The sequence below is a fragment of the Sebastes umbrosus genome, chromosome 21 (genome assembly GCF_015220745.1).
Source record: "Sebastes umbrosus isolate fSebUmb1 chromosome 21, fSebUmb1.pri, whole genome shotgun sequence".
In the NCBI taxonomy this organism is placed as follows: domain Eukaryota; kingdom Metazoa; phylum Chordata; class Actinopteri; order Perciformes; family Sebastidae; genus Sebastes; species Sebastes umbrosus.
The window spans coordinates 3,136,249-3,160,515 of record NC_051289.1 but is presented as its reverse complement, the minus strand read 5'-3'; the positions used below and the strand labels follow the sequence as shown (position 1 = coordinate 3,160,515).

General features: G+C 39.7%; 1 protein-coding gene and 1 long non-coding RNA gene across 3 annotated transcripts in view; one reads left to right on the top strand and one right to left on the bottom strand.

Moving 5' to 3' along the window:
• The window catches only part of LOC119480638 (cadherin-6-like), a 205,916-nt gene that overhangs the window by 99,027 nt on the left and 82,622 nt on the right, over positions 1–24,267 (top strand). The gene's annotated exons all lie outside the window — the stretch shown is intronic.
• On the bottom strand, positions 1,246–14,623 carry LOC119480639. Of its 2 annotated transcripts, XR_005204976.1 has the most exons (4): positions 14,336–14,623; positions 11,158–11,281; positions 4,312–4,480; positions 1,246–1,710 (listed from the first exon to the last, which is right to left on the bottom strand). It is a non-coding gene; the product is annotated as an uncharacterized LOC119480639 (long non-coding RNA). The 2 variants fall into 2 exon arrangements; XR_005204975.1 differs by lacking the exon at positions 1,246–1,710 and having other exon boundaries at positions 3,493–4,480.

Sequence of the window (24,267 nt, the reverse complement as noted above, 5' to 3'; positions counted from 1 at the left end):
TGAACAGGCAGGGGTTCTTGTTCAAGGACACTTTGATACATGGCTTTTTGGCGAGCATATTGTATGTAGGAATGATGAAAACCTGTGACCTTTCAGCTTGAGGACAGTTTGGAGTTTTAAAAGATGAACAATAGGGAGTATCAATTTGTATGTCGTCATCCTTTATGAGTATCAAAACAGCCACTGAGGACTGAAACTATTTGAAACTTCCTATTTGCAAGAGTAAAAATCACAAAGCATCTGACAATGATTGAACAGGCTTTTTTTGGTATTGCACAGTTGTAGCTGAAGTGCAAATTCAACATTGACACTACTGTGTTTACAAAAGCAAATTTAATCTCTTAAATTCTTCAAGTTTGACAGATAGGAAGTATCAACATGTAGTGATGTCAAATTTTCTTGTTGGACTGTGTCTGTTTCGAGATGCTGTTGATACAATAACCATCGCGTCTAAGATGTAGACTCTAAAGACATTATTGATCACTTTTTATACTGCATTTGTTTTATTTAATATTTTAATAAGAAACTCTTGCTTTAATGCAGGCAATTCTTACTCAACAATGCAAAAAGTAAAAGTCCTGCATTCAAAATTGTGCAGCAAAAATTTACTTTAAGTGTAAAAAGTAAACGTACTCCTGTAGAAAAATGCTTTTCAGTGCTATTCATCAGTGTTATGTATTATATTGGAATATAAATAGTGAGGTGTCTGAACTTGTCCTAGGCCCAGGCGGTATAGGTGATTTCTAGGGGCGTCATCCATCCATAAGGGCGTCCCAAATGAGGGAAGAACAAAAAATTCTAAAATGTATTATTTTTTACTATTCCCTACTAATACTATTTTAATATTATTATTTCAAAATATTACAAAAAAGCCCACAACAGCATGACTATGTAGCCTATTCCATAGGCCCGGGTTACCTGTTACCTTCCGGGTCTGAAAAGTGAAGCCAATGCTGAAGTGCCTTTAACTTGCATTATTTCTAACAGCCAGCAGGGGGCGACTCCTCTGGTTGCAAAAAGAAGTCTGATTGTATAGAAGTCTATGAGAAAATGAGCCTACTTCTCACTTGATGTATTACCTCAGTAAACATTGTAAACATGAGTTTATGGTCTCAATCGCTAGTTTCAAGTCTTCTTCAATACAGCATGATGTTTATTTAGTAAATTATGGTCCCATTTAGAGTCAAATAGACCATAAAGCAGGGGATGCTTTAGGGTGGGGCTACCTTGATTGTACTCAGCTTCACCCTCTCGTGTCACTTGTGGTTGCAAAAAAAACCAAGATGGCGACATCCAAAATGCCGAACTCGAGGCTTCAAAACGGTAGTCCACAAACCAACGGGTGACGTCATGGTGACGACGTCCACTTATACAGTCTTTGCTTCCACCTTAAATTCATTCGGGAAAGTTGGAAAGACTATTCCTGTGTATGTGTGATCTGCAGCTTAATCTCAAAGACATAAAGCTAAGCAGTTTCTGTGAGTGAGTGTATGAACACAGTGATTGGTTGGAATTGGCTGCAAAGAACACCAGCTAGATTCTTGCCTATGGGGCATCAAATTGGTCAGGGCCGACTCTGTGAGGCATCAATGTTTTAGTAGCCTTTTACTATTGCATCTGGTGACATAACTACTTTTACAGTTCAGTACTTAAGTCCAGTGGGTCCCAACTGAGGAGGTCAGGCCTTCCTCAAAGAGTCCCAAGATAAATCTGAAAGGTTGTGAGATGATTAATGGGGTGAGAAAGAAGAGAGAACTTAGTTATACTGCACTCATTTGCATTCATTGTTCTCCAATTTGTGCCCTTTTTGTGAGATATTGGACGATTTCACCTTTTTGTACCTAAAACAGATATTTAAATGAAACCATCTGAGACGTTTTGAACTGGTTGAACTGCTAGCAACTCATAGACACGTGGCCCAAAAGAAGTCAAAAACATTGGGAACCGCTGGTTTAATCTTTAACAATGTATTGTATTTTATTAGCTTATCAAATGTGTTTATTGCAAAATGATACTATAGCTAAAAAAAGAGTGGAAGTAGAAAGTAGCATAAGATGGAAATGCTGACCTAAAGTCCCTCCAAAACTTTACTGATGTAAACTACTTTGTTACTTCCCACCACTGCACTTACTGTATGTCATAGAAGCAATTCTTAAAGGCAGTAAATGCAACATATGTTCATGTTCTTTTTTTTCTTGCGGTTAAAGCTGTTGAATGCTGTCAAATGGCCATGTGTTTACATCTAAAGGTCACTGACGGCAGTGTCAGTTGGCTATAAGAGGAAATTCTATGCAATACTGCATATCCATTAGAGACAAATATGAAGGCTGTGTGGTGATGGAGTAAATGCATCCGCTCGCATCTGACGATGCACTTTTTGACGTTAATTCATTACTTCACTATTTGCTACAATGTGTTTGTGTTGACAGACAGTCTCAGTGGAGAAATGAGATTAATGGTTATGCATTTCTGCTGCATCATACTGTTCCTCAAGTAGAGCTGCAATAATGAATTGTTTATTTGATTCGTTTTCAACTATTAAATCAATCGCAAACTATTTTTGATAATTGATTAATCGGTTTAAGTAATTTTTTAAGGGGAAAAAAAAGGCAAATCCTCTGATTCCAGCTTCTGAAATGTGAATATGTTCTGGTTTCTTTACTCCTCCATGACAGTAAACTGAATATCTTTGAGTCGTGGACAAAACAAGACATTTGAGGACGTCATCTTGGGCTTTGGGAGACACTGATCGACATTTTTCACAATTTTTTGACATTTTATAGACCAAACAACTAATCGATTAGTTGTTTGGTTTACCAGACAGTATTTAAACGCTAATTCAGTAATTCTGTTCTGTTCTCTATGAAGTTCATATTTGGACTGAATTAGAGGGAGAACCCAAATACCTTCTTTATATAAAATTGTGAATAAAACATAAGAATGTGCTCTGGTTGGGATGTGTCTTAACTGCACTTAAAAACTAATAAAAAATGTACAGATTACAAATGCTATCTATTTTAGCATTAGTTAAATATCCAGGCTTGCAATGCACATATTTTTCTTCTATATAAGCAACAACAGCAAGATGCACAAAGTGAAGTAAAACTTGTGGCTAGTTGCATCAAACTGCAGAGTAACTGCAGCACTGAGATCCTATAAAGTTGCTGAATATGGAAATACTTGAGCAAAGTAGAGGTACTTAAATATTAATCTAAGTACAGTACTTGAGTACGTCATGAGCGCCGCAGCTGCCTCGGCTGTGCAGACCCACGTGTTCCCCTCAGGTGGTAATTTCTGCAACAGTTGCTAAACTTAATTGTTAATATGTTTCCCCGGCGGTGCATCGGGCAGCCTCTACGGGTGGGCCTTCCTACAGGTGTTTTCAGGGGCTATTTTTTACAGATTGTATGCTTCTTAGAAATGATTCAACCAAGCACTTGAAGTATAAAATCAGCATGCAGTGAGAGAGAAGGAACACATCTGTGAAAGTATAAAGTGCTGAAACAATATTTAAAGCTGTGTCACATTGTTCCAGTTACTGACTGATGCAATGCTTAATGCTGATAGTAGTTTTAATTAAATTGATGAAGTGGCACTTCTTCAGCACAGTCGCTGTGACTCTGCACTGAGAGTGCTGTGAACAACAAGTCAACATGTCCTATAGAGCCGAGAGACCGGGGACCCCTGGCTGACACGCGGACAGTCAACAAGCCTGCTGGCCGAGAGGAGTTGGCCGCGGCTGAACTTTTCTCACTCAGCGGACGTCAACAAACCAGCAAAATGTCTGTTTCCTCCTTTTTTTCCATGCTGAGGCGATTTTGTATCGTGAGCACAACTCTGCCTGGCAAGAGCTAAGGCAGATGAGCAGTTGATAACAGCTTTAAAAGCCTCCCTGTTCCCTTTTATTTAAACAAGCACACAATCTGTACGCACTAGCAAACATGATTAATAATGAAGGCTTGAGATGTCTCGCATATAATACGTGTTTTTGTGTGTTTAAGATGAAGGTCAATGGTGCTGTAGTGACTAATGTGGAAATGAGGGATTTGTTTTCCTCTCCAGTCAATGGAGTTTTTTGCACTTATGTACCAAAGTGAACACTTTAATCCCATATTAGATAATTAATTTATACAATAATCCCTTCTCTGATGTTTAAAACACACCATTTCCAAGTGTTTTTTTTCAGTAACATAACATCGTACTGTTTATTAAAGGAACACTATGCCAACATTTGGTGGGAATATAATATTAATATGTATGTTTTCTTTAGTGTACAATCAGCTGAAAATAAGAATTGTTGTGTCTCTTTACCTTAGAATAAGCCGTTTATATCTACATACAGAGCAGGTCATCTTCACAGAACTGGCCGATAGGGGCATTCACGTTTTCGCATCGGGTCGCTGTAGTTCTCCTACACGCTTTCTGTTGGTTGCAATCTGCGACCTCACCCCTAGATGCCGCCAAATCCTACACACTGCACCTTTAAAAGTAAATTCTGATTTATTACACCATGGTAATTGCTAGGATCTGACAACATGGCAACATACACTCACCGGCCACTTTATTAGGCACACCTGTTCAATTGCTTGTTAACACAAATAGCTAATCAGCCGATCACATGGCAGCAACTCAATGCATTTAGGCATCTAGACGTGGTGAAGACGACTTGCTGAAGTTCAAACCGAGCATTAGAATGGGGAAGAAAGGGGATTTAAGTGAGTTTGAACGTGGCATGGTTGTTGGTGCCAGACGGGCTGGTCTGAGTATTTCAAAAACTGCTGATCTACTGGGATTTTCACGCACAACCATCTCTAGGGTTTACAGAGAATGGTCCGAAAAAGAGAAAATATCCAGTGAGCGGCAGTTGTGTGGACGGAAATGCCTTGTTGATGTCAGAGGTCAGAGGAGAATGGGCAGAGTGGTTCGAGATGATAGAAAGGCAACAGTAACTCAAATAACCACTCGTTACAACCAAGGTATGCAGAATACCATCTCTGAACGCACAACACGTCCAACCTTGAAGCAGATGGGCTACAGCAGCAGAAGACCACCCGGTACTAGCAAGGTGTACCTAATAAAGTGGCCGGTGAGTGTGTATATATTACCCAACTCATATTATTACTCTGTAACCATCCATTATAACTTACAGACCAATATCATCATTCAAATTTGACCTATACTTGTCGTAGCTGTGCAAATACACCCTATTTTTTAGGCATTCAAAGTTTATGGCAATATTTTGGGTGCACCAAAAAAGTTATTTAGATATTCTGACTAAACTGTTTTTACAACCTGTCTGATTGCTCATGTTTGATGGTGCCTTGTGAGTAATGTTATCATAATTGATAGAAATGATGGCCAAAACTACAAAATACCACCCAAGTTGCAATAAACTGCATTTATCCTTGAAGACTATGGTGGCGAAGGCTTGTATAGTTATATAAACATGATATATAACTGTAAAATATAACTCACTTAGCCTATTCTTAGTGTATAAGGACACTAATGTGGATGTCGACTAGCAGAACAGTAACCAAGGAAAAAAACGAATGCTCTGACCTACACAATACACACACAATTACCCAACAGCCTTTGTATAGTGAGATAACAATGTAAAACTATTTTAGTAGAATGATTAAATCACCATTATGTTGAGAAAGCCTTTATGTATCAGCTCTGGAAAACAGTGAAGAAGCAGCGGATACTCAATGTCAATGAGCTGAAATAACATATATTATAAGATATGATAGAACTGTAATAATCACGTAGGATATTCTAGTACCAGAGATTGTTCGAAAATTATATAAGAATGAAAATGTGTTGATCATTGATTGAAGAAAAATATGGATGTAGTGACAGTGAAAGTTATTGTAGAGATGTTGGTTGGGTTTACTGCTCACAGGCATCGCTGTCAGTTTGGAGCAAAAAAAACAACAACTCTAGGCAAAGGGCCAGGGATGACAGATGTCCTAAATATAACACAAGGTCAAATTAGTCACAATCGATACCAAACATACATCACAATAAATAATGTGTGATATTTTTGATATTTTAGGGAGGAAAACCGCCGCAGCCAGCTTCCAAAATCTGCCTGAAACCAAAGAAGTGGAGACTGTTATAGCAGAGGATTGATGCTCATGGTTTTGGAAAGACATGTCCAGCTGCAACCCAGTCGCCAGAAAAAAATGTCTGCATCGTACATTGAATGTCAACATCAATGTCAATGCGTTTCATATCAGCCTCGTATAACGCTTGCAGAAATGGACAATGCCACATGGCTAACGTTGTGAAACGATTGGTTAGGTTTAGGATACAAAACTAGGTTAAGTTTAGAAAAAGACTATTGTTTTGTGTTAAAATAATAACAACGTAACATAACAACGTAACATAACAACGTAACTATGTAAAGTAACAATGCCACGTAGCAACTAATGTAACAACGTAATGTAACAACGCAACGTAACAATGCAATGTAACGATGCAACGTAACAACACAACGTAACAATGTAACAATGTAACATAACAATGTAATGTAACAACGTAACAACGAAACGACGTAACGTAACAACGTAATGTGACATGTCAACATAAGAAATGTAACATAACATAACTAGCGTAAATAAATATCAACCACCCTTATCAAATTGTCTTTCTTTATGTTACGTAACAAGCATAACAATGTTACTTAAAAGTGTAAAGTCAATATTACTTTTTATTTTTACACGTGACACGAAAACCAGGAGACGGCTGTTCGTGTCCCATGTGAAACTAAAGGTAAATGTAGACTTAGTTTGTCACGTCAGTCGTTAGTCACTTGACTCATTAGTGTCGTTAGTCACGTGAGTCGTCAGTCGGTAAATTTAACGTCAACCATGACCATTTCCTAACCCTTACAAAGTGGTTGTGTTGCCTAAACTTCCTGTGAAAACGTAAGTTCATTACCTAGTGAGTCGGTATCCGACGATGAGGGGCGCTGACCAAGCAGCGGTATTTGACGAGTTGGGAGTGAGGATGTGTTGGAACACCGGTCTCCTGGGTGGAAGTCCTGTGTTTGTTTTGACCCATCCATCACTCGTCACATCCACGGTTGGTGGACTTTGTCACTTGTTATACTCATTATTACACCACGTAACTTCTAATAATGGTCGCTCAAACCTGGCAACTGGGCTGTCAGCTTTCACATAAGGATGCAATGTTTGAGTGTCTACATACTTTTGGCCATGCAGTGTACTTGTTACTCAGCAAACCAATGTAACAGTACAAAGAGCAAAACCTAAAGCAGTTGAAAACTTTACAGCTGCAGCTCAACGCATATGTAATGGAGCCTCCCGAAATCCATCAGGACATATAGAAACCAGTCAGCCAAGGTGTTGGCAGTGTGAAGCTCACATCCACCAAACCCATCGGACGGTGTAGAAAGCAAAGAACAGAGAAATGCCTTGTCCTATGCGTTGAACCAAAACCTAGCACACATTCATGTTCATCGTTTTTCTGAGGATAATCTCGTAGTAAATGAATCTCAAAATGTTACTCGGAGAAAGGTTGCATGTATTGTAGGGCTAGATGATAAATTCAGCAAACCAGTGTTCCATTACAAAGTGCAAAACTAAAGGAGTCCACTGCATATGTAATGGAGCCTCTCGCAACACCCGGAATCCATCAGGACACAGATACTATTCAAGACAGAAAGAAAAGAAATCCTCGCAGAAAAGTATCCAGTTATATGTGCTGTACAAAAAAAACCTCAATGTTTGCATGATGATTCGGAGTGTCCCTTTCAGATGGTTAATCTGGTAATATCACAACAACTTGGGAAATGGGAAAGAACACAAGGGTTCATAAAAAAGAATGTCTGCCGCACTAAGCTTGGCTCCGTTTCTGATGAAACTGTCTGTCTTTGTTGTGCTATGCCATGTGTTCAGCATCCCATTCTGTGCTGCGCGCGAGGCCTACAGCAAATTTGTGTTTATGGGTGTTGTGGGGTGGTTGATTCAGCCAAAAAAAAACGAGAGAGAGAGGCAGACATTAAAAGGGAGAGGAAAAAGACAGAGCGAGACAGAAAGAAGGACAAAGAGACACAGAGGAGGGCAGTTACCTCAGATGCAGTTTGCCCACATCTCATTAGTGCCTGCTTTCCGCCCAGCTGATGTTCATCACCTACTGAATTATACATCCGCCACTAATTTGGGAAGGATTTAATATTGTATCTGCTTTATCTCTATCAGAAAGAAACTGCAAGGCATTTCATAATTTATTTGTTAGAGCCCTCTAGTTATACCTTCTAAGCTTTAGAGGCTGGGGAAAGAATCTTAAATTAGCCTAATTTTGGGTGTTATGACCCACATGTATTTTCATGCATCATGAGTGGCTTATCAAAAAAGAACAAAAACTGTTTTTCACTTTCAGAAACAATAAAGTCAACTAGATAAAATTGAAGAAAAGTTTCCAAACACAATATCCCTTTAATTTTCTACCCGATTGTTTGGTAGAGCACATTTTGAGTCACTATATCTTAGTGAAAATTGTGTTGAACTTAACTCAACCTGATTGAGCCATCCCTACCACTCGGTTTAGGTATGTTATGCTAAAGGAATCCACTAGATGTCGCTGTGTCTTTTAATAGCATGCCTTTTCAGTCTGCCTTCTTACAGGAAGTTAGCCACAAAAAAAAAGGCACTCCAGACATGAAGGACTCTTTTAGATCTAGTTTTCAAAGGTAAGCATATTTCTTCAACATATCATAGTTTCAGAGGGCTTACTTAACAGAATAATGTAACTCAATACAAAAAAAGTATCATACGGTTCAATTAATTTAACTTTCTAAATCAGCTGTTCTAGCGGCGGAGCATCGTAAATCACAATAAAACATTATTTCGCAGTTAGATGTGAAAATATGCTGATTTGTTTTTGCAGGCAGCTCTCGGTCTTTAGAGGCAGACCATTAAATTAACAAAATAAAAGGACAAACGTCGCCCAAAAAAATCACCCCAAAAAAAACAGCGATGTACTCAGCCAATCGCCCCAATAGCCAATGTATTCATCCAATCGCCCAGCCTTACCTACCACTATGTGTATATATATATATATATATATATATGCTGAAATAGTGTCATATGTATGATTTTTTACTGTCTAAAAACATGCTCTACCAAACGGTTAAATTGTCATTTAGTGGTAAAAGTAGTGATGCTAAGATACTAATTTTAAAAAATTTTATGAAATGAAAACAATTATGAACATTCGCTGTTATTAATAACATTTGTTAAATCGTTTATTTAATGTTATTCCATTATATATTTGATGAAAAAATATATCATATATATATGATTTTTCCCTATTTCTGAGATGTTTTCTCCGACTGTAGTCGACTGTAAATATGATTAATATCTACAATAAATACATGGAAATAATACTAGCACTGGTACCGTGTTCATAAAGGCCTTCATAAAAAAAAGCTGTGTGGTCTATTTAAAGAAAGAAATAACATTGATTCTTGTTATTATTGTCTCAAGGACATAAAAAATGCAAAGAGATTTTTTTTTCCATTGCTTTTTACTTAGTGAGGACATTAAAGGAATATGATGTTATCATGTTGTTCATTATTAATACTCTAATATTAGAATAAATTACTCAGAGTGATTGTGAGGTAACAGGCTGAATGCTCCATAACTCTCCTGCTTGCATGAGACGTGATTGATGCGTGTGTGCGGTCGATCCCCAATAAGTCATGCATATTTAATACAGTAAATGATCTTTCACCTCCAATTTCACCTGATAGATTGCAAGTGTACACTATGAAATATTACATGGTTGTATTTTTAGTTACGTTAACAGAGCGTACACAGCACGCAGACAGAGGCCACGCGGGCTGATTATGTTACAGTGATAAAAATAACGCCAGCCATCCATCAGAGGCTCAGAGGGGGAAAGTCTATCGCTCCGAGGCTGCAGAGGGGGGGGGGGGGATTTTATCTTTATGGTTGAATCGCAGTGAAGCAATCACAGCAAGCATGTATTCAAACTCCGAAGCGTTTCCTCTCAGAGGAGGTAAATTACAGCAAAGAGCTCAGACAGGTCCATCAAGCTTAGCTGAAGTTAAGAGGACTAGAATCGGATCCGTTCCAATCAACACCTGGCAGGATGACAGGTTACCAAAACGCTGTCCGGCTAACAAGCTGCTTTTGTTTAGAAGCTCTGTTTGCTTGTAATTGGGTAGTGTGAACGGAAAAGCAGCCAAAATAAAAAATCATGCACAATATGAATGATTCTTAGAAAAGGATTGGAGGGTATTTTAATGTGCAATATCGTGTTTCTGATATAGAAACATCATGTATCATCATGTCATCGTGTTATTTGGCCTGCAGGTTTCTTTGAATAATTAATCACACAAGCAAGGAAAATTAATTATCTTCTGTTTATGCTACAGTTTGCCAGTCTTTGTAGTTGCCCCACGACTCAGCCTTTGTTGTGTTTATATTGCAAAGGCCAAGCTCAAGTCAATTTCCTTCTTATCTCAATTTCTGGATTTTTTTTTTTAATTGAAATGTCAAAGTGTCCTCCATGACTTCTCCCTCAATATGCGTTTTTTATTTAAAAAAAAAAAAATCACAAATTAGTTAAAATGATACTTCAGTTGATGGCTTGTTGGCCTGCTTTTAGCCTCCCACAAATTTATAAAAAAAAAGAAAGGCCAGTATAAATCAGATTCACTTTGGATTAATTTCAGCCGCCTACAGTGTGAGGATGCTCTTTCCAAAAATGGAAGTGTGAAATGAACCGCTCGTACCCTCAACAAAAAAACATGAAAGTGGCAACGCTATTCAACAACTAATTGAGACTAGAGGTTCAAGGTAGCATCTCTATTCTCCCGATAGAATATAATATTTTTGCATTCTTATTTTAGTACAATTGCCAGTGAAACCTCTCAACTTCTCCTCAAAAATTTGTCATTGAAAAAAAAAACTGAGAATCTCAAGATTGTATCAGGACAGAAAAATAATGTAGAACCATTTTTTAGTAATAAAGCAAAAAAAAAAATCCCAACAAAACAAGTAAACCTCACCAATTCTTGTGCGAGATTACTGGTTCTGGTGCTAAACACACACACAAGGAAACGACACGGTGGGAATCAGCCCAGTTAATCTCGGGCGGAATCACCTGGGGAATAGCGGTCCCTCAGCTCATCAGAGTCCGAGGCAAAGTTGAGGAAGACACCTCTAGCAAATACCGCCATAACACATCCAATATCCCTGACATGTTTAGCCGTCTGCCCATGTGTCCCCTGCCAGAGGAGAGAAACCTGGAGATTAGATCACATTAGATAACGTGGGGACAGATGACCCGCTAGGTGGGATTTCGGGGCGTGTTTTTGAACCATTTTTCCATCACGAGGAACGATTCATTCGGAAGGCTAAAAGTGACATAGTTTGTCATAGCGCCTTCCTGCATCAGATAGATCAAAAAATGTGTTCCAACATAATGCTGCAGTATGGACACAGTTTGTTGCTGCAAAAAAAAAGCATTTGCTGACAATAGATTCCCAGATAGATTCCCCAGCCACTCTGCTGCTTAATTATCATTCCTTTATAACTTTCAAAAACAGCTGAGCCCTCCATTTAAAAAATAACACAGACAATATTCCCTAAGACTATACACACAGCCAAAAAAACATCCCCATAAAGGCAGCCAGCCGGGAGCAGACCCACCAGGCCTTTACTGCTCTTTTCAAAACAAATGTGACTGTTTGAATAAGTCTTTTTGATGAACTTCTCCAAACCCCCATTCGAATTTGATTTCTGAATACAAAAAAGAATAATTACATAAACATCATCTCACCACCCACAGCATATAATTAACAGCAAGTTCTGCAGACAGAGAAGAAGTAGCGGGCGAGGAGAGTTTTGTGTGTGTTGGGGGGGTGTTTGGTCTTTCATATCTGCATGGTACACAGCGGCACGAGTGTTGCAGGAAACTGGGAATACACCAAATACTTTGGAAAGTATAGTCGAAAGATAGAAACGTCAGTCTTTGGTATTCCGATAAACTGAACAACACCTCTCCCTCCTCCACATGGCTCGCTTCTTTTGCAACCTCCTCTTCAGAAAATCATAAAGGAGCGAGCTGTGTTTGTGGATTCCTACCATGAAGACACTCGAGGAGGAGCGTGCTGAATTATGGGCACCCCCGGTGAAGAATGAAAGAAATATTTCTAAAACTTCCTGCAGAGCAGCTGAGCTCTCCAGGCCGCGGTGAACGGAATTTGATTTATGTTTAATTTCACTATTTTTCTTTTTGCTTGCACCTGACTCCTGGACAATGACAAGGGCCTTGTACTGCAGCTGCAGGAGAGGGACTGCTCCAATATTGTCTAATAACGACTCATCTGCCATTCAGTTGCAAGGCATTATCTAGATTTTCTACAAAGTCTTGTATATTGAAAATCCATCTTGTGTGTGTGTTGGGGGGGCACTGTGTTCATACTAAACAATCTGGAGCTTAAAGCTGAAGTAAGCGAGATTGGAGAAAATATGATTAAGAAAAAGTTATTTTTATAAAAGGGTCGCTATATCCTGACAGTAGTACATGAAACAGGTAACCTGAAAAAGATCATGTGTCTCTGTGTCCTCCGGTGCTCCTAACGGCATCTGCAAGATTTCACAGACCGGAGGAAAACAAGCAGTAAGAGCTGATCTGAGGTCCGCTGTCCAGCTGCCGTCTATGAGAGCCGGCTGTCAATCACTCGCGAACTCCAACCAAACGGTCAAACTAGGCAGCGCTGATCAAATATGAATCAATATTATGTTACGTTAATGCCTATTACTCTCCTCAAATGTTTTCAGAATCATCTTGTAGTGCACATTTTAGCTGTAAAATGAGAAAGCCAAACTACCGGTCACATAACCGGAGCACAGCCAATAGGAACGCTCTCTCAGTGAAATGACCTGTGATTGGTAAACGTCTGCCATCACGGGCTAGATTTCTTAAAGCCTGAAAACAGAGCCATGAGGAGGTGCAGAAGTCTAGTTTTCTCTCAGAACACTTGAATTACAATATGCTGAAAGGTTATTATGGAATTTTTTCCCAATGATGCCAAAAATATACTGCCTACTGACACTTTAAAGCTGCAGTAGGCAGAAGGTGTTTGGCATCATTGGGCAAAAATTCCATAATAACCTTTCAGCATATTGTAATACAACTAGACTTCTGCACCTCCTCATGGCTCTGTTTTCAGGCTTTAAAAAATCTAGCCCGTGACGGAAGATTTTGACCAATCACAGGTCATTTCAGAGAGAGAGCATTCCTATTGGCTGTGCTCTGGCTGGTGGGCGGGGCTTGAAATTTCCTCAACTTGATCTCACCATGGCTGCCGGGTCACAAACTTTCTCATTTTACAGCTAAACAGTACACTACAAGATGATTCTGAAAAGATTTGAGGAGAGAAATAGGCATTACAGTAGCAGAATATTGATTCATATTTGATCAGCACTGCCTAGTTTGACAGTTTGGTCGGAGTTCACGAGTGATTGACAGCTGCTCAGAGACAGCAGCTGGACGGCAGACTCCAGATCAGCTCTGATTGGTTGTTTTCCTCCGGTCTTTGAAATCTCGCAGATACAGAGGCACATAATTTTTTTCAGATTACCTGTCTCATGCACTATTGTCAGGATTTATTGACCGTTTTATAACTTTTTTTAATCATATTTGCTCCGTTTCTACCCACCGCAGCTTTAATTAAAAGTATAAAACAATGACTCTTTTTAATGCAATTGTTTGTCATGATTCGGAGCGTATATAACCCACGTGCACATGGCCTCCATATGGAGACGTTTTCACCGACGCCTCTCTGTGGTCCACCACTCAGTTCTGCGGATTGCAAAAATACTTTAATCATCTCGGCTGTAATTGACAAGCTTGTTTTAAGTGCGTGTGCACACAGCCACGGGAATGTGATTTGACATCTGTTGCGGAAGCCATCGGTGTTGCATTACGTATGGCGGTGGCGTAGTACAGTTAGTAATTCAGCTATACTTTTTTTTTTTTTTCATCTCAATTTTCTCTCCCTGCCTCCTCCTCCTCCTCCTCCTCCCCTCTCCATCTCTTTTCTCTCTCTCTCTCTCCTCACTCACTCCTCCCGCTCACAGTATATTCTGGTACTTTGATAAAACAGTGAAATTAGAGGTCATTTTGTTGAGCTCCAAAAATAGAAGGCAATCCAAGTTTTCCAGCCACCGGGTCTCTGTGGAGTCTGGTAAAATCAGAAATGTTAGAATGTAATACTAAAACAATGTTAAGAGAGGAGCCGTGGCGCGCTGCCAGTAACACACACAGTGTGTACCTTAGAGAGACACACCCCTTCAGATAACATTGTTGCATTAGATCCACATGGACGCACTAACATCATGTGTTTGCTTCAGGAAACCTGACTTCAATAATTCAGCCGTTGGGTTGAATGAAGAAAGTGATGACAGGAATACTAGATATACGTAGGCTATATGTCATCCACCCGTCTGTCTATCTGTCTTCTATTGATCTCTCATTCTATCTATTCAACAATCTATTATTCTATTGTCCATTCTATCTATCCATCTATCTTCTATGATTCTATTGTTCATTCTATCATTCTATTGTCCGTTCTATTGTTCTATTGGCTGTTCTATCTATCTTCTATCATTCTATCATTCTATCATTCTATTGTTCATTATGTTGTTCTATTGTTCGTTCTATTGTTCTATATACATCATCTATCTTCTATCTTCTATCATTCTGTCTATATATTGTTCTATCTATCTAGACATCTATCTTCTATTGTTCTATTGTCCGTTCTGTTGTTCTATCTATCTATCTATCCATCTATCTATCGTTCAATCTATCATTCTATCTTTATATCTATCCATCTATCTCCTATCGTTATATCTATCTATCATTCTATCATTCATTCTGTCGTTCTATTGTTCTATACATCTATATATTGTTCTGTCTATCTATCTTCTGTCATTTTATCTATCTATCGTTCATTCTGTTCTGTTGTTCATCCTATCTATCGTTCTATCATTCATTCTGTCATTCTATTGTTCTATTGTTCTATCTATCTATATATTGTTCTATATATCTGTCTATCAATCCATCTATCTTCTATCGTCCTATCTATATATCATTCTACCTTTTTATCTGTCCTTCTATCTTCTATCGTTCTATCGTTCTTTTGTTCGTTCTGTAATTCTACTGTTCATTCTATCGTTCTATCTATCTATCCATATATCTTCTATCGTTCTATCTATCTATCCATCTATCCATCTATCAATCTATCCATCCATCCATCCATCCATCTTATATTGTTCTGTCATTCTATCTATTTACATATTTAGCGTTCTATTGTCCGTTCTATCTATCATCTTTCTCCTCTCTTTCTATCTATCCATCCATTTATCTTCTATAATTGTGTTCATTCTGTCGTTCTATTGTTTGTTCTATCGTTCCATCATTCTATCCATCACCCATCTTCTATCATTCTATCTATATATCGTTCTAACTATCTATCTTCTATTGTTCTATTGATTGTTCCTTTGTTTGATCTATTTATCTATCTATCTATCTATCTATCTATCTATCTATCTATATATACTGTATATATATATCCATCATTCTATCTATCCATCATTTTATCCATCTATCTATCTCTTTATCTATCTATCTATCTACCCATCCATCCATCTATCATTTTATCTATCTCTTTATCTATCTATCTATCTCTTTATCTATCTATCTACCCATCCCTCCATCTATCTGTGTTACTGGTTCTGGTAGAGGACGGAGGTGAAGGGGCAGCAGTAATTTCCTCCTCCTCCTCTTCGTCAGTGTGATGGTGGACAGAGGATCTGATGGGGGTGTAATGGAAGCCGAGTGTCACAACAACATTGGCAGGACAGGGGATGCTCGGAGATGAAGCACGAGAGAGGCCGAGGCCAAAAGGGCTGAGCTGTGAGAACGAGGGGGAGTCTTTATGAGCTGTTTGGGATGAAGAGGGAGAGAAATGGGTGTTTTTTCTGCTGAACTGGTCTCACGTAGAGGATCAGCTTTCACTAGAATATCACTGACCAGAATTAACAGCAGGCCATTGTTTGCTTTTTGATGCTACAGCTGCTTATAAAAACCTCTATCAGCGAGTGATCAACCATGAAAACAATCAACACAACAAGTGCCAATTTGGACTGTGGGATTAGAACCGTTAAAATGCATCTCAGTCATATTATTTACTTTTCTGTGCTGGATAGTTTGCTGTCATTATTCCAGACTATACGTGGGAAGAAAGAGTGGTAGTCTGCAAGCTTCTGTTGTTATTTTTATCTACGGTGCTGAGTGCTCATTGCTCTGATGTTTCTGCACTGCACTTTGCACACATCACCTGTCAGTCACACAATGCCTGTAGTACTGTGACACCTTTTCCTTTGGATTGTTTTTTTAGCTGTAACACTTGGATTTTTTTTTTTTTAAGTTGCACTCTTTTGTTTGTTCATACAGTTATAGAACAGATATCTACCCGGTTCTAATCTGTTTCAATGGAAAATCACTGCTGCTGCTGCTCACGAGGACTTTGAAAAACACAGAGGTGCAGATGTTTTCCTACTGTACATAGCAACTGGTGTAAAGCAGCAACTATACAAACCTTCACAAACTGTGTGCAGAATGTTGATTAATCATTAATTATTAGGACAATATCCATGCGTGGTAATTGCAGTATGTATGGGTAAGGTTAGGTTAAAGGCCCCATATTGTAAAAAGTGAGATGTTCATGTCTTTTATATTACAAAGCAGGTTTAAGTGCTATTTAAATACTGTGAAAGTATCGAAACGTTCAATCCACGGAGAAATACACACAGCTCGTATTCGGAAACTGTGCGTTTGAAAAAAGCTTTCGGGATTTCTGTAATTTTGTGATGTCACAAATGTACAATATTTAGACCATTTCACTGTTTTAAACATAATCATTCTAAATGTGCCCCACTTTATGTCAGGTTGCAATGTATGTGAATGACATCAGCTGACAGGAAGTAAACATGGACCCAAACTGTTGCCCAGGAACGTAATTACGTTGCAATTACATTGAAATGCACTAAAACAGAGCGTTTCAAACAGAGGGTAAATAAAGGGCATATTCAGGCCGACAGTATGAGGAAAATAAAGTGTTTTTTTTATATTACAGCATGCAAACATGTTCTAGTAGAAACACAAAATACAAGTATGAAACTGAAAATGGGCTTGATATGGGACCTTTAAAATACATTTACAATACAGAAAATACAAAAAAATGATGATGACAGGGCGGATACTTCACTCAGTTCTGATTGGTTAAAGAGGACCTATTGTGCTTATTTTCAGGTGCATATATTTATATTTTGGGTTTCTACTAGTATATGTTTACATGCTTTAATGTCCAAAATACGCTTTACTTTTCTCATACCGGCTGTGTTCACCCTCTGTTTGAAACGCTCTGTTTGAAGCTTGCCTGCAAATGTGTTACTTGGTGACATCACTGCGTTACGGAAGAAAAGGCGGGACTTCAAGCGACAGTTCAGGAGCAGTGTTTCTTCCTTTTGGCGTGGACTTTGGGCTTTGTAACTTTGTAGAACTTTTACATGCACAAAAAACTATATAACACACTAAAGGAAAGGGAAAAAGCACAAAGCATAATAGGTCCCCTTTAAGCCAATTACATGTATGCCACCACTAGGAGCTGCCAACTCCAACAAATCCAGCACACATCGGATAAAGCCAGCATTACTTGTTGGTCTCCCGTGCCAAAGTTGAATGTCTTACCATGACTCTTTGCCATGCTGCCTAAAGGTCACTACTGTCTGCTCTGGCACTGAATGCTGGCATTGGATGTTAATGTCCTCACCCAATGTGAACTTGATTCCTTGGAAGAATAGTCTGGTTATATCAGCAAGCAAGAGTGGGTAGAGAAATACTGTAGATATGTTTTTGTATGAAAATATCAAGCACCAACCACAATCTGATACGTTAGTAGAGGGCAGACAGGAGACAAAGGAGGAGTGGTTTGACTGAAGCAACTGGAGAATGTGCAATTAGATGGAAAGCCTTTTTTCAACCCAGATCCTACTAGATTGTAAGGAACATAGAATAACAGTAAAAAGCCCTGAATCACCCCTGAAAATGAGAGAGAAAGACCGGACTGAAGAGAAGCTGAGAGGCTTGTCGAGAAGAAAGAGCTGAAGACAATGTTTTAAGGCATTGACACTGGCTCTGTGGAGGATGGAGTAATACAAACTTAGTGCGTGAAGCAAAAAGAAAAATGCAAGGCCAAAGACCAGTCAGTTCCAGTGGTATTCATGCAAATGAAAACTGCTGCAGCTTATTAATTTCCAAGGCCTTGTTTTGCCCTATATTCTCAAATGTCGCAGTCAATCTGAAGCCTGAGAGAAATGTCAAACTTGTATCAGAATAAATTCAAACTCTCTCAGGTAGTCTGTGGTAAAATATGTTTCTATATGTAGCAGGAGAGTCTCCGGTAAACACAGTGGGGATTTGCAGACGCCACTGTGGGTTCATCATCTTATAAATCAATAGTTTGTGTCGCCATGAGCAAAAAAAAAAAGGCGTATTGTCATCATACAGCGGTTATACATTTAGTGGGAATAACACTGACTGAATACAGTGTTGACAGACAGCATGTAAAGTGGAATAGATCCACTTAAGTGCTGTGTTTTAGGCCGGATAATGTGAATCAAGTGACATGGCGCCACTTTCCCGCAACCTGTCAGCAATTCATTGGCAAACCAAACCAATGGTTACCTGTCACTTCCTCTATTACCGCGTCTGCATTGTTAAAATATATTCTAATCTGCCCGCGATGTGGCTCACTTATTGTCGAGGTGAACATTCCCAGGCGAGGATGACAGCGACGCTGTCGACGCTCAGCGCTGACCCCGCTCCAATTTCCTCCTCATCTCATTTCTACCCGGCTGCACTCAACCAGAGAGCGAGGAGAGGAGAAGAAGAAGAAGAGGGGAGTCATCCTCCGAATGGAAATGGCCACTTTGAAAGAGGCCCCTGGAAAATGGGCCGCCCCCCAGTGTAGTTTCATCGGAGATGGGGGCATCAAAAGAGCTCCGCGCTGCTACAGCAAAGGATACTAATGATCCCATGACGCTTGGAAAGGGGTGCTGGAGCGTTAACCTCGCTCTAGACGACCCATCCTATGTAGGTCAAAATGAATAGGTTCTGCCTCAACACCCCTCTACCTGAAAATGACAGATTTTGTCCTCCTTTTTTCCCCCCTGCTCTATCACAAAATGACAAAGGAGGCCCTTTTGTGACACATCTCTGGGTTTTACTGCAGTCGAAAACACATTGCAAAAGCTTTGCACCACAACAGCGTTATTTATTTCCTTTCTTCAAATGAGTAAGGACGTCTTCAAATCAGTTAAAGTAATTGTACTTGTTTCAGTACAATTTAGGTTGTTTGAAGGATTTTCTGGAACGGAGGCAGCATTACAGCGAAGAACAACTCTCATCCTTTCAAGTAAATTGTTCACTTAAGAGCTTTTTTAGGGCTTAAAGATCACAATCCCTGAACCACAGGTAGCACAAAATTCCCTAAATTGATTGACGGGTCTAGACAGAGTAATACCAGACAACAACTAAATCTAAGCCACTGTTTTCTGAAGCTCTTAAAGGTTTGTTTACATCGGTGATGCTTGTAACCGACCGTGTCTGCCAGTTTGCAGTTGCAAATATGTTTTGTAGGAACTGTAATCATAAACTGTATATATAAGAAGTGGACATAGTCACCGTGACGTCACCCATTGGTTTGTGGACTGCCGTTTTGAAGCCTTGAGTTTTGGCAGTCGCCATCTTGGTTTCTGGCCGTCGCCATCTTGTTTTTTTGCAACCAGAAGTGACACGAGAGGGTGGAGCTAAGTACAACCAAACACTGAATAAATGTCATATTCAGGCGACGAAAAATTGTGCAATTAACTTCCATGAACTGAAAACACGCTGTGAAAGGGTTAAAGTTCTGAGACGAAAACACGGACAACTCCAAAACCGGACAACAGCTTGGTAGCGACCTGTCAATCACAAGGTAGCCCCGCCCTAAAGCATCCCCTGCTTTATGGTCTATCTGACTCTAAATGGGACCATAATTTACTAAATGAACATCATGCTGTATTGAAAAAGACTTGAAACTAGTGATTGAGACCATAAACTCATGTTTACAATGTTTACTGAGGTAATAAATCAAGAGAGAAGTAGGCTCATTTTCTCATAGACTTCTATACAATCAGACTTATTTTTGCAACCAGAGGAGTCGCCCCCTGCTGGCTATTAGAAAGAATGCAAGTTTAAGACACTTTAGCATTGGCTTCACTTTTCAGACACGGAGGTTTCCGCCTGAATGTAATGCTGCCCAGACATTTTTTTAATCAATGTAACAAGAAAATATTTATACTGAACCAACCTCATCTCATGGAAAGCGTATACATAGCACCACATTTTAACAATGACATTGATTCATTTGTCACGTAACTTATGTACTTAAGTAACGCCACTTCTAGTGTTATTTTAAGCCAAGTCGCGATCCTTTCCTAAACTTAACCGAGTAGTTTCCTTGCCTAAACCTAAGGAAGTTGTTTCGTGTGAAAAATTAAGTTTATTTTGAAAAGACTGTATGCATGTAACTAGCAAAAATTGACACGTGTTGCTGGACGTTTTTAGGAAAACAAATGAAAAAGGAGATATCATACGATCCGTTGTATGACATTATGTCGCATTCATACACCATTTGGTGAGACCGGGCTGACTGAACACATCAGCAAACTTTTCACTGCTGACACAAAATGTTGTATACATGTATATACTGGCAAAACAAATCAATATATGAATATTTTTTAGGGGACAGGGTCATTAACAAAGGTAGTGATTAGTTCAAAACCAACAAAATGGTATGTTTCATCATCACAAGAGCAAACATACCTATACTTTATACGGTTAATAAATGACAGATTGGGTCTTCAACACGAGACAGAATGACTCGCTGAGATGAATCTTTTGTTGGTTTGAAACGTTCCGTTAATTAGACACACATCTTAAAGGCCTTGTGTGCCACGATAATGTGATGCGAATAACATGGCATATTGGAAGCATGAGTGTGATATTGATTCAGCCGCACATGTTCCCCCTGCAACGGCAGAATAAAAGACATTTGTGAGAATTAATGAGCTGATTGGATTATGATGCAGTGTAAACTCTTCTTCAGTTCCCTTATGAGGTAATAATGACACAATTTATTCATACAGACATGTTGCCAGATTAATTTTCCACCAATTTTGAACAATTATCATTATTGGGGAGGGAACGGGGGGGATTTTATTCAAGATAAATGAGGTGAAGAAAAGTTTTGCTGGCTTCAGTGCTGATGAATACACAGACGGAGCGTCCTTATTAAGCACCACTTCTAATTCCAAAAGCACTCTCATTCATCATTCATAAACATTTGTTTTGTGTAGTTATTTTATTTGTTTTCCGAGCCTCGCTTTTTCATGCCCAAGGCTTGTTTTCGCACAGGAAAATATGACCAATGTAAGATTGGAGAGCTGGTTCTCCTCCCTTAGGACTCTTTAAGAGTGTTTAAAATGCATTCAAAAAGATACGCGCTTGTGCTAATAATGCTCCTTGATGTGCTGCGCAGTCAAAAAGAATCACACTCCTCATCTCTCTTTATGCTGCATGCACATTTACATAACAGTGACATGGTCACACGTATGATGCTATACGACAGCCACACAATCAAATTTGTCGGAGAAGCATCCCATCCGGCTGATATTCCCCCATTAGGCAAGGCTTCTGCGGCTTTATTGGTCGCCATGACAACTCTTGTGTTAACCAGGAAGCTAATTAGCAATGTGTCTTGTTTTCCCCTCGCTGTTATCCTCATGTTTTTATGCATTAGTACTCTGCCAGTCAAAAGTTTTTTGAGCACCCTATATTTTAGCATTTTTGGGGGGAAAAATCTCAAGCAGAATGTGATTGTAAATGCCATAAATTAGAGCATATACATACGGAATAATTAAGTAAGAAGTGTGGACATGCGGTGGATCTAAATTGCCTAATGAACTCCAAATGTCAGACTTGGATTCGTCAGTCCACAATACCTTTTTTCCACCCTGCAGCGGTCCAGTGTTTACGTTCCTCTGCCCGAGCCTCTTAACTCTGTTTTGACGGCTTAATAAAGGTTTCCGAGCCGCTCCACGACCCATCAGCCCTGCTTCTTAAGTCCTCTCTGCACAGTTGAATTTCTCGTGTTGACTCTTCATTCAGCTGTGTCTTGATGTCGGCTGCAGCCGGCCCCGTGTTACGCCCGCTAGTGCAACTTATGAACTTGTTTGATTTTGTTGTCGATCTGTGTCTGCCAGGCCTTTTTTTTTTTTTTTTTTTGATCACAGTCCTTCTCAGTTTCTCGACGCCTTTTCAGAGCGATTTTGAACTAGATTTTTGGGCCATTTCTCTTCAAGACAGTCTTTCATTCCACTGAGTAATAACAGCTTGCCTTCCTTGTCGTGAGCTGTCATTTCCCCATGATGACTGCTGAGTGCCTCGGAGTGTTCTACTCGCGACGGCAATCGTAGTATTTAAGAACCTATTATTCCTAATGGATCTCTAAAAGTCACGTTTCAATTCACTTTTTACTTGTTTCTCTTTTCTAATTTTAGGGTGTTTACAATAGGCACACTTCTTGGGATTTAACCAAAAAGTAGCACAACATGAGATGGAATTTTTTAGCGTGACTGCATGTATTGCATATACAATATATACTCCAGTTTGTGGACAAGAAAAAGATATAAATGAAATGATAAGGACTTCCATGCATCTTGTATACACAAATATTTTCTACAGAGGTTTACTGTATCTTGTATATCTTTCCCTCTGCTACTGTGTACAGCCCAGTAGCTATATCTGTGATTGTATCTCTACGCTGTATGCAGGCATTCCTATACAGTGAGCGCGCTGCGTCCGGAAGCAGTTGTGTGATGCACCAGACTACAGACCGGAGGAGATGCCAGCACTCCAGCTCCTCTCTCTCCTGCAGCTGCAAGAAGTTTCCTATCAGTGCAGATTATTCCCAGCCCGGCCTATAGCTTTCATCTAAATGTCAGTAGCAAAGGCGTGTCAGTGAGATAAAAGCCCAGATAGAAGACCGCCGTCAAGACACATTCAACAATGCGGGGGTAGAGGTAGAGAGCGAGGGATTGTATACGTGTCAGCGCAAGGTATTGACGGATGCTGCACACTGAGTACTATAGTCTCTGTGTGTGTAGGATTGCCTTTTTCACCCCTGATCCAAAATGTATCTCTCCCAGATTCTTCAGTTTGAGACGAACTGGTGAGTTTTGATAAGACCCGTGCAGTGACTGACATCCATACCATTTCCCTAAGCGTCTTTTATTTACTGGAGGCAAAAATTTCATGAAGCAAATTAACTTCCAGACGCTGAACTCTCATCCTCCGAGCTCTTAGAGCGCTACAGTGCAGCTCGTGAGGAAATAGTCGCAGTTTCCAGGCCACTGGCCTACGCCATCAGAAATAAATAAAGCAACTAAGATTAAACAAACTCGCTTTGTGAGGTGCAAATGTCTGATTTGTGTTTTCCTCTCCAACACTCACCTCCCACTCAATCAAATTAAAGCCGCGTGCCGCCTCAGTGCCATCAGCTCGGAGGCTTCTCTCAAGTCTTCCCTGTTTCGTTGTGACCCAGACAATCCTTTAACCAATGATGCACATGATGCGGTCCTCAGCAGGGGCCGCCACCCTGGCAAGATTCCCCATCGCTCTGAACTCCAAGATGAGGTCGCAACCCCGCTCTCTAAGGGGGTCACGGCCACAGATGGGTCCTAGACGCCCCGCGTTCGCCTCCGCGTTTGATCTCGGAGCCGAGCCGCAGCCCCGGTGAGGCAGGGCCGCGTCTGAATCAGCCTCTTTAAAAAAAAAAACGGGTCTGTGTTTGTGTTAACTCACAATGATTGGTTTCACTGAGCGCCAAGGATAATTACCAAGGGTTTTCCTTTATTGAATGGTAATTACAAAAGACAAATAGACTCCGAGCAACTGACTTCCTGAGTAAAACGGCTCTCTCCCAGTGCAGCTGTGGGTGGTGATGCCGCCAAGAGTTGCCGTGTTTATTGATGTTGCTATCCACTCAAAACTCTGAAATAAATAGCCAAAAGGTGGCTGATTAAAAAATGAATGGATGAG